The 8,174-nt window shown below is 37.4% G+C and overlaps 1 long non-coding RNA gene across 1 annotated transcript in view; it reads left to right on the forward strand.

The window, feature by feature from the left end:
• LOC130458374 (uncharacterized) overlaps nt 1–7,952 on the forward strand; it is a 61,917-nt gene extending 53,965 nt beyond the window's left edge. The window contains exon 2 of the long non-coding RNA XR_008917654.1: nt 7,420–7,952. This is a non-coding gene — a long non-coding RNA (uncharacterized LOC130458374). The remainder of the gene's footprint in view (nt 1–7,419) is intronic.
• The last annotated feature ends 222 nt before the right edge of the window (nt 7,953–8,174 follow it).

The raw sequence follows: 8,174 nt of genomic DNA on the forward strand, positions 1-8,174 counted from the left end.
GACTTATCCCATTCAACAATGGGAAAGAAGTCATACTTTTTCTTGTTATTTGCCTTTTAAAGTAAATCACAGTCATTTAGATTTATTATTATATTTAGTACAATAATTTAATAACCTCCCAGAGGAATAAATGTGAGCTGCTGCCTAAATACAAGTGATTCCATTATCTTGTTTGATACCAGAGCTTTCCTTTCAATTTTTCTCATGGTGCCAGAAAATAGGAGAGAAAATAGACGATTTTCTACTTTTATTCAACCGTGCAACAAAACTTTTACCATCTGGGGCCTTTCTCTATAGCACAGCCTTGCAAATGTCTTTTTAAAATAGTCATAAGTGTATCATAATGGCTTCCCTGTCAAAGGCACGAGAAGCAAATGCTCGTCATGTCTCCAGAGGTGCTTGGCGCTGAGGATCTGTGTTTAGAGTCAGCAGGTAGGCAGGCATATTTATGGTGCCCATAATGCAGGGGGTAAACAGAAACATCAGCATAGTGATTTTCCAGTACTGCTCCAGGACCAAATTTCTCTTGCATGACCATCCCCATGGCTCCAGCAGAACGAATGATAGGGCAAGTGAACAATTTGGTCATGGAGCAGTGGCCAAGGGAACCTTATTACTACAAAAAGCGGAAAGTAAATGTCTTGTTCTGGGAATGTGGGTGGATGGAGTTTATAAATCTGCAGGCAAACATACAACTTAGTAGCTTATCTTGTCTGCAGCAGTGATTTGCTATCCTAATATATATATAGCAAGGGTCGAGACTTACTAAGAAAATACAAGGTCTAGGAATGGCGAGGGAATACAGAGTTGTAGGAGGTATAAAGGAAACAAAAGGCAAGAGGAACAATTATTCATTTTCATTACAAGGTTCATAGACCAGTTGCCACCAAATTTATCAGCATGCAGTTAATGTGACCTTGAACAAAAATATATGGTTTTTGAAAAAGACACTGCATTAAATAAGACTTTTGCAGTTCTTTTCATTTAGCTTAATAATGCTAACATGGGCACCATTTGTTTTCATTCAACTAATATTTATTAAATACTCATAGAGTGCAGACTGACACACTACCACTCCCCGTCCTCCCCAAAAGTCCAAGACACTTTACAAGGTTTATCAAGATGCAAATAGGAAAAAAAAAATGACAGTCCTGAGCTTCAAGGAGTTTGGATTCTATTGCAGGATTCATAACTAAAAAAAAAAATCATGGACACTATTAACAGTCTGATGGTACCTATTTTGCTTCTCTGAAAAATAAATTTATAAATAAATACATATGATGACAAAGGAAATCAATTATGTTAAAGTTATCAAAGTATTTCATAAAAACAAGTTTGCAGACCTCATGTTAAGGATCTAGGCTATATTTACTAAGGTAGAAAAAAGTGAATTACTTCCCATTCTGAAAAATAATAGGAGATAAAACAACCAATACTAACCACTAGTTGACCATAGGCTAATTTTAATACGGGGAAAGAATTTATAGGTGAAAAATACTAATGAAGTCTTTTTTTTCTCTAAGGATTCCACCTTCTTTATTAAATTTACCTAAATGTTAATCCTAAACCATCATACTAAAAAATTGTTTTTATTTCAATAGTGCTTTAAAGTTAACAGATATTTTATATATATATATGTATGTGTGTATATACATATATATGTAAATGTTACATCATTTGTACCTCATACCAACCTTATGAGATATATACTACAGATAGTGTAATTCTTTTTACAGATGAGGAAAACAGAGGCTGGAGAAATTAAATGACTTGCCTAGGTCACACAGTTAAAAACTATCAGAGATTAAATTTGAACCCAGGTTTTTGTGATTCAAAGTTTAGCACTTTTTACACCACACCATGATAACTCTGGTTGATGCGTGTTGTATGTAACCATCATCACTATGATAATTTTTTTCCTGTGGTTTATGAAGTAGAGGAACCAGTATTTTGCTTTTAATTCTGCTCCCTCCGCCCCCCCCAAAAACAAAAAAACATCAACAACCAAAGCTAGAGAGCAATTTGCCAAGTAATATTTGGAGACAAATTATAGTTCAGGTAAGTGACCTATTCATTGTGAATTCCATTTGTGTGTCTATATACAAAGATGTATATATTTTTGTATGTATAGATAAACCTAAAGGTAGAAATAGATAGGAAGTGAGAGGCATAGAGATATGACATAAATTCTAATATTCCTTTGCTTGTCTCTGTATGACTCATTGTTCAACTTTGGGAGAACTCATTATCTAGGCTGTATTTCCTTAGAAGTTAAGATAAAAGGGGGCAGCTAGGTAGCTCAGTGGATTGAGAACCAGGCCTAGAGATGGGAGGTCCTAGGTTCAAATCTGGCCTCAGACACTTCCCAGCTGTGTGACCCTGGGCTAGTCACTTGACCCCCATTGCCTACCCTTACCAGTCTTCTGCCTTGTAGCCAATACACAGTATTGACTCCAAGACAGAAGGTAAGGGTTTAAAAAAAAAAAGAAGTTAAGATAAAAGTCTCTTAGGAGGAAATGCTTGAAATTCCCAGGAACAAAAAAAAAAGTAATTTTGTCACTAGTAGGCCTAACCCAATGACTAACACATAGTAGACTCTTAAATGCTTGTGGATTGATAGATCCTGAAAGTTCATGCCTAAGGTATCAATGTATGATAAAAGCCAATCATGATGGAGGCTGCCTTTAGGGATATCTTGAACATATTATTATTGGCCCTGAAAGAAATATGCCCCTTATCTGGTAATACTCAAGAAGTTTATTCAATAGACACATTCCCATTTTTCCATTTTTCCAAGAGTTCTCTGTTTCACTTACATCCTCAAATAAAAGCTATCATTTCACCCTAAAATCATCTGGGTTTTGTCAGCTACTCTGTCCTTCATCCTAAGGGCCACCAGGCAGCCAAATCTTCTTATATATGTTGTCTCTCTTAAATAGAATGTGAATTGCTTAGATTAGGAGAGAGTAATTACCTTATTTTTCTCTTTATATCCTCAGTACTTTAACAAAGTTCTTGGTACAGAATAAGCAACTAGTACTTGCTTTTACATTTTATTGCATCTAAATATCAGGCTACAGACACAAGAGACTGATTCTGTGATCCCAGGTTACTAATTTGATAAACATTTATTAAATGTCTACAATGTAGCAGACATGATGCTAAGTGTTGGGGATACAAAAAAAGGCAAAAGATACTCCTTGCCCTCAAGGAGCTTACAATCAAATGGAGGGAACATCATGTAAACAAATATACACAAAACAAGCTATATACAGGACAAATAGAGCATGATTTGAAGAGGGAAGGCATTGAAATCAAGAGGGTTTAGAAAAAGCTTCTTACAGAAGATAGGATTTTAGTTGAGATTTAATGGTAGAGAGGTCAGTAGGTGGAGATGAAGAAGGAAAGCATTGGAGGTAGGGGGGAGCCAGAGAAAATGCCCAGAGCCAAAGAATGTCAAATCCATGCAACCCAATGTCATGGAATCAAAAGGTACATGTTGGGGAGTAAAGGGATTAAGTTATGAAGAGCTTTGAAGGTCAAATGGAGCATCTTATATTTGCTTCTGGTGGCAATAAGAAACCACTGTAGTGTATTGAGCCATAGGGGTGATCAGACCTGTGTTTTAGGAATTACTTTAGTGACTGAATGGAGAATGGACTGGAATGTCCAGAGAGTTGAGGTAGGCAGAGGCTGAGCAGACTATTGCAAAAATCCAGGCATGAGGTGATCAGGACCTGCCCCAGAGTGGTGATAGCATCAGAAGAGAAAAGGGGGAGTATTTGAGAGATCTTGCAAGGGTGAAACCAGCAGGGTTTTGGCAACAGTTTGGACATGGGGAGGGGTGAGAAATTGTGAAAAAAAAAGAGATAACTCCTAGCTTGAGAGCTTTAGGGACTGGAAGAATGTTGTTGCCCTCTATACAGTAGTGAAGGTAAGAAGAAGGGAGAGTGTAGGAAGACATAATGAGCTCTAATTTGACTATGTTGAGATTAAGATGTCCAGTGGACAGCCAGTTCAATATGTCTAAAAGGCAGTTGGAGATAAGAGATTGGAGGTCAGCAGAGAGTTTGGGGCAGGAAAAGTATATTTGAGAATCATTAGAATGATGATGGTAATTAAGTCCATGGGAGCTAATGAGATCACCAAGTAAAGTAGTATGGAAGGAGAAGAGAAGAAAACTCAGGATAAAACCTGAGGGATCATAATGGATAGAGGGTGTGATATGGAGGAAGATCCAACAAAGGAGATAGAGAAGGATCAGATAGTAGGAAAGTTCAGTGATAGTGGTATCCCCAAAACCTAGAGAGATGAGAATATCAAAGAGGAGAAGGTGATCAAGGAGTGTCAAAGCTTGGGGAGAGAGACAAAAAGAGAGAGTGAGAAAGAGAGAGAGAGAGAGAGAGCCAAAGAGAGAGACAGAGAGTCAAAGAGAGAGACAAAGAAAGACAGAGACAGAGAGAGACAGAGAGACAGAGACAGAGACAGATATATATATATATATATATATATATATATATATATATATATATATAGAGAGAGAGAGAGAGAGAGAGAGAGAGAGAGACAGACAGACAGACAGAGACAGAGACAGATAGACAGACAGACATAGACACACAGACACAGACACAGATACACACACAGGACAGAAAGATAGAAAGAGACAGGGTCAGAGACAGAGACAGAGAAAACGAATGAATGGAGATGACAGAAGGGGCAATCTGTTAAAAGGAAATGAGATGGAATGGGATCACTTGAACAAGTAGAGGGACTAGCCTTTGTAAGAAAAAAAAAACACTGCATAAAACAGGGGTGAATGAAGACAAAGTGGCAGATGGCATCTGACTGATAGGAGATGAGGAAGAAGGGAAAAGAGGGAGCTTATGGCAAATGACTTCATATCTTTCTATATTATTTGAGGCAAAGGTTATTTGCTGAGGGGGAAAGGAGGGTGAGCTATGGGAGTACTGAGAAGGAATGAAAAGGTCTAGAAGAGCCACTGTAGAGAGTGGGACAGAGAATTGATAGAGGAGGTAGAGTAAGATTGTCTAGCAGCAGTGAGGGCCCCATTGGGGTTACATAACAAATTTGTAGTAGATCCAGTCAGAACTGCTTTGTGGTTTTTCTCTACCTTCATTCAGCAGCACATGGGCACACACAAAGATGATAAATGGTGGGAGTAATCTAGTGATAAGGGGACAAGGGATTTGAGAGAGGAGTTGATTTGTATATAAATATAAATTGAGATGATTTGATTTACTAAGAAATCAAGACAGGAAGAAGAGAGTGACTAGTGTAGGGGAACTGGCAGAAGAAACTTGTTTTTTTTTTTTTTTTGGGTATAAACCAAGGATTGTATTATTGTCGGGAACTCCTTATGAAGACCCTCTACTCATTAAGATAGGCACCTGCTCTGCAACTTTTAGTTTTTGAGAGTTGCCTGAGGCATTGAGAGGTTAAGTTACTTGCCCAGAGTCACACATTCTGAATTAGAGGTGCCAGAAATTTTCCTGACTTGAAACTGACTCTCTATTGCCTGCACCAAGATGACTCTCTTCCCCTTGAGCTTATCACATATTGGTAACAGTCTATATGAAAAACATCAAGTCATTTAACCACCCCAGATCCTAGTTTTCTTATTTATAAAATTAGAGCATTGAACTACATGATCAATGCTCTTCCTCACCCCCTTCCAATTACACTACTTTTGAGGATCTCATTAAAACTCTCCTTTACCTGATTTTTCTGGCTTTATGATATAAAAGTACAAGCAATAAATATTGTGTCAATTTTAAAGAAAAAGAATTTTTTGCTCTTTATGTGGATCTATCTTTCTCCAGGATAGTCTTTTTTGTTTTTTAATATTGGACTGAGTCACCTGCAACCATTCTGATATCCTTTAGATAAAAAAGACTTGACCCAATCTTCATTTTAAGGATTAATTTTTTTTTCCTGTCAAGCAGGAAGAGTCTATGAAGATGACTCATTGTGATTTCTTATTTCTGCACTCCATCCTAGAAGGGAAGGGGAAAATTGAAGAAAGAAACTGGAAATGCAAAAAGTGAGGAATTAGACAATATAATAAATTTGTGCACATATGCAACCTTCATCTAAGGTTTTCTGATTTTTTTTTCCTGTTTCTTTGTTCAGTAACTAATTAGAGATGAGAGGGTTTAAGTGACTTGCCTAACATCACACTAGGATTGGAGGTAGGATGATGAACTTGGATCTTCCTGATTCTAAATGTATCACTCAATCAATAGACAGAACTCCTAGATCCTTAGGAGATATTAAGAAGCCCAATTTGGTTAAAAGGTTGTTACTCTAGTTGAGAAAGGTTATGTTAATCAAAACATAATTGTGACATTTTTCCCTAGACTTAAAAAGCCATATGTGTATATTTGATGTGCAGGTTAAATAGTTTGTCCTATTCAATCTTTGTTGGTTCACTATCTAATTAAAAACAACACCAAAACAATGCACTTTACTATTCTAGCTAGAAAGAGAAATTCACATTTCTACTTTCCAGATTTCTTCTAAAAGCATTCATCTATAAAACCCAAGCTGTCAAAAATGTAGTCTCCAAGTCTATAAAGCAATAAAAAGCTGTGTTTTTGACAAGAAGCTGCTGTTGATCATTAAAGCACTCCCAACCCTCTGCTTATAGAAATTCTTCCCTTGGAAGACAAAGCTCATACCCTAAAGACTCAAGACAGTTAATTCTCTCTTCTCTGACAAGTATCTTCTGTAGCTGGGGGGTGTGAAGGGGGAAAGCAACAAGCCATATCGAAAACTCCAGAGTTCACAGGATAAAATGCAAACACCTTTTTTCTTTAAAGCCCCTTTCCATCTGGAGGAAGCCTCCTTTTCCAGACACTGTACATGACTTGCTCATTCTTCATTCCTCATTCTGCATTCAAATTCAAATTCCTATTCTTCATACATTACTCCATTACTTCACATAACCTGTTCTCTCTACCTGGATCCTAAGTTCTCCTCATCTTCACCTCTTAGAACCTCTAGATTTTTTTCAAGGCTCAGCTGTTGTCACTTTTTACATCAAATTTACTCCCATGTCCCCAATTGCCAGTACTCTGACTCTGCAAATTATTTTGCATTTATTTTGTCCATATTCTGTACTGATTTTTCTGTGCCTTTCTTGATTCCTTAGACAGAATGGAAGTCCCTAGGAAAGAGGAACTGGTAGATGGGCTTTTGCTCAGATATGTGCTAATACTTCTTTTGTGGGACAATTTGCTAAACTTAACAAAATCTTCTTTCATCCCTTCTGAGCTTTTAGTGGTGGTTTTGGCACATTATGCACAGGCCAAAAATACATTAGTGAAGTTTGATAATTGGCTTGCTGTGATATTAGTTGTCACAGTAAAATAAGGTAATCTTTCTCCTCTGATTTCTTAGATTCCTAAAGGAACAAGTTGGAAAACTGCCTGATGATTCTCCCTGCGACTTTGGGAGAGCCCAGATGCATTCAGCTTTATGTTCCCTAAATTTGTGTTAGAGATGAACCAGCATGTACATGTGGACTTGAAATCCTTCAAAAAGAAGCTGCATAACCCCCTATTGGATATTGTTGAGGACTCATAATTTGTATGGGGGTCAAGTGAGATCTCATGGATTTGAACCATGCAATTCTATGACTTTATGAACCCATAAAGAAACACAAACTAAAAGCCACTCAGTTTTTGATTATTTTTAATATATTGGCTTCAAATTCTTCCCAAAAGGAATTTCTTAAGGGGGAGGGAAGACACAGAGCTTTTGGAGCTACTATCAAGACAAAGGAGTTTTATGAACTGGGAAGTGGCATAGTCATTTATGTAAGCAAAAATTTTTATTTTGCCTCACATTCACTTCTTTATGGTTTAGATGAGAATTTTCCTCCTTGTCATAACTTATACTTTAGCAATAAATCATGTTTTTCTCAAATTGTATCATGAATTAGTCTTGGATCTTTATTGAGAGTGTAAGCCTCTTCCTCCCTTTCTCTTTTCCTCCTTCATTGCCCTTTCCCTTCCCTTCCCTTCCCTTCCCTTCCCTTCCCTTCCCTTTCCCTTTCCCTTTCCTTCCCTTTCCTTCCCTTCCCATCCCTCCCTCCCTCAATCCCTCCCTTGTTCGTTCGTTCGTTCGTTCGTTCCTTCCTTCCTTCCTTCCTT

Source organism: Monodelphis domestica, chromosome 3 (genome assembly GCF_027887165.1).
Source record: "Monodelphis domestica isolate mMonDom1 chromosome 3, mMonDom1.pri, whole genome shotgun sequence".
NCBI classification, from domain to species: Eukaryota; Metazoa; Chordata; class Mammalia; order Didelphimorphia; family Didelphidae; genus Monodelphis; species Monodelphis domestica.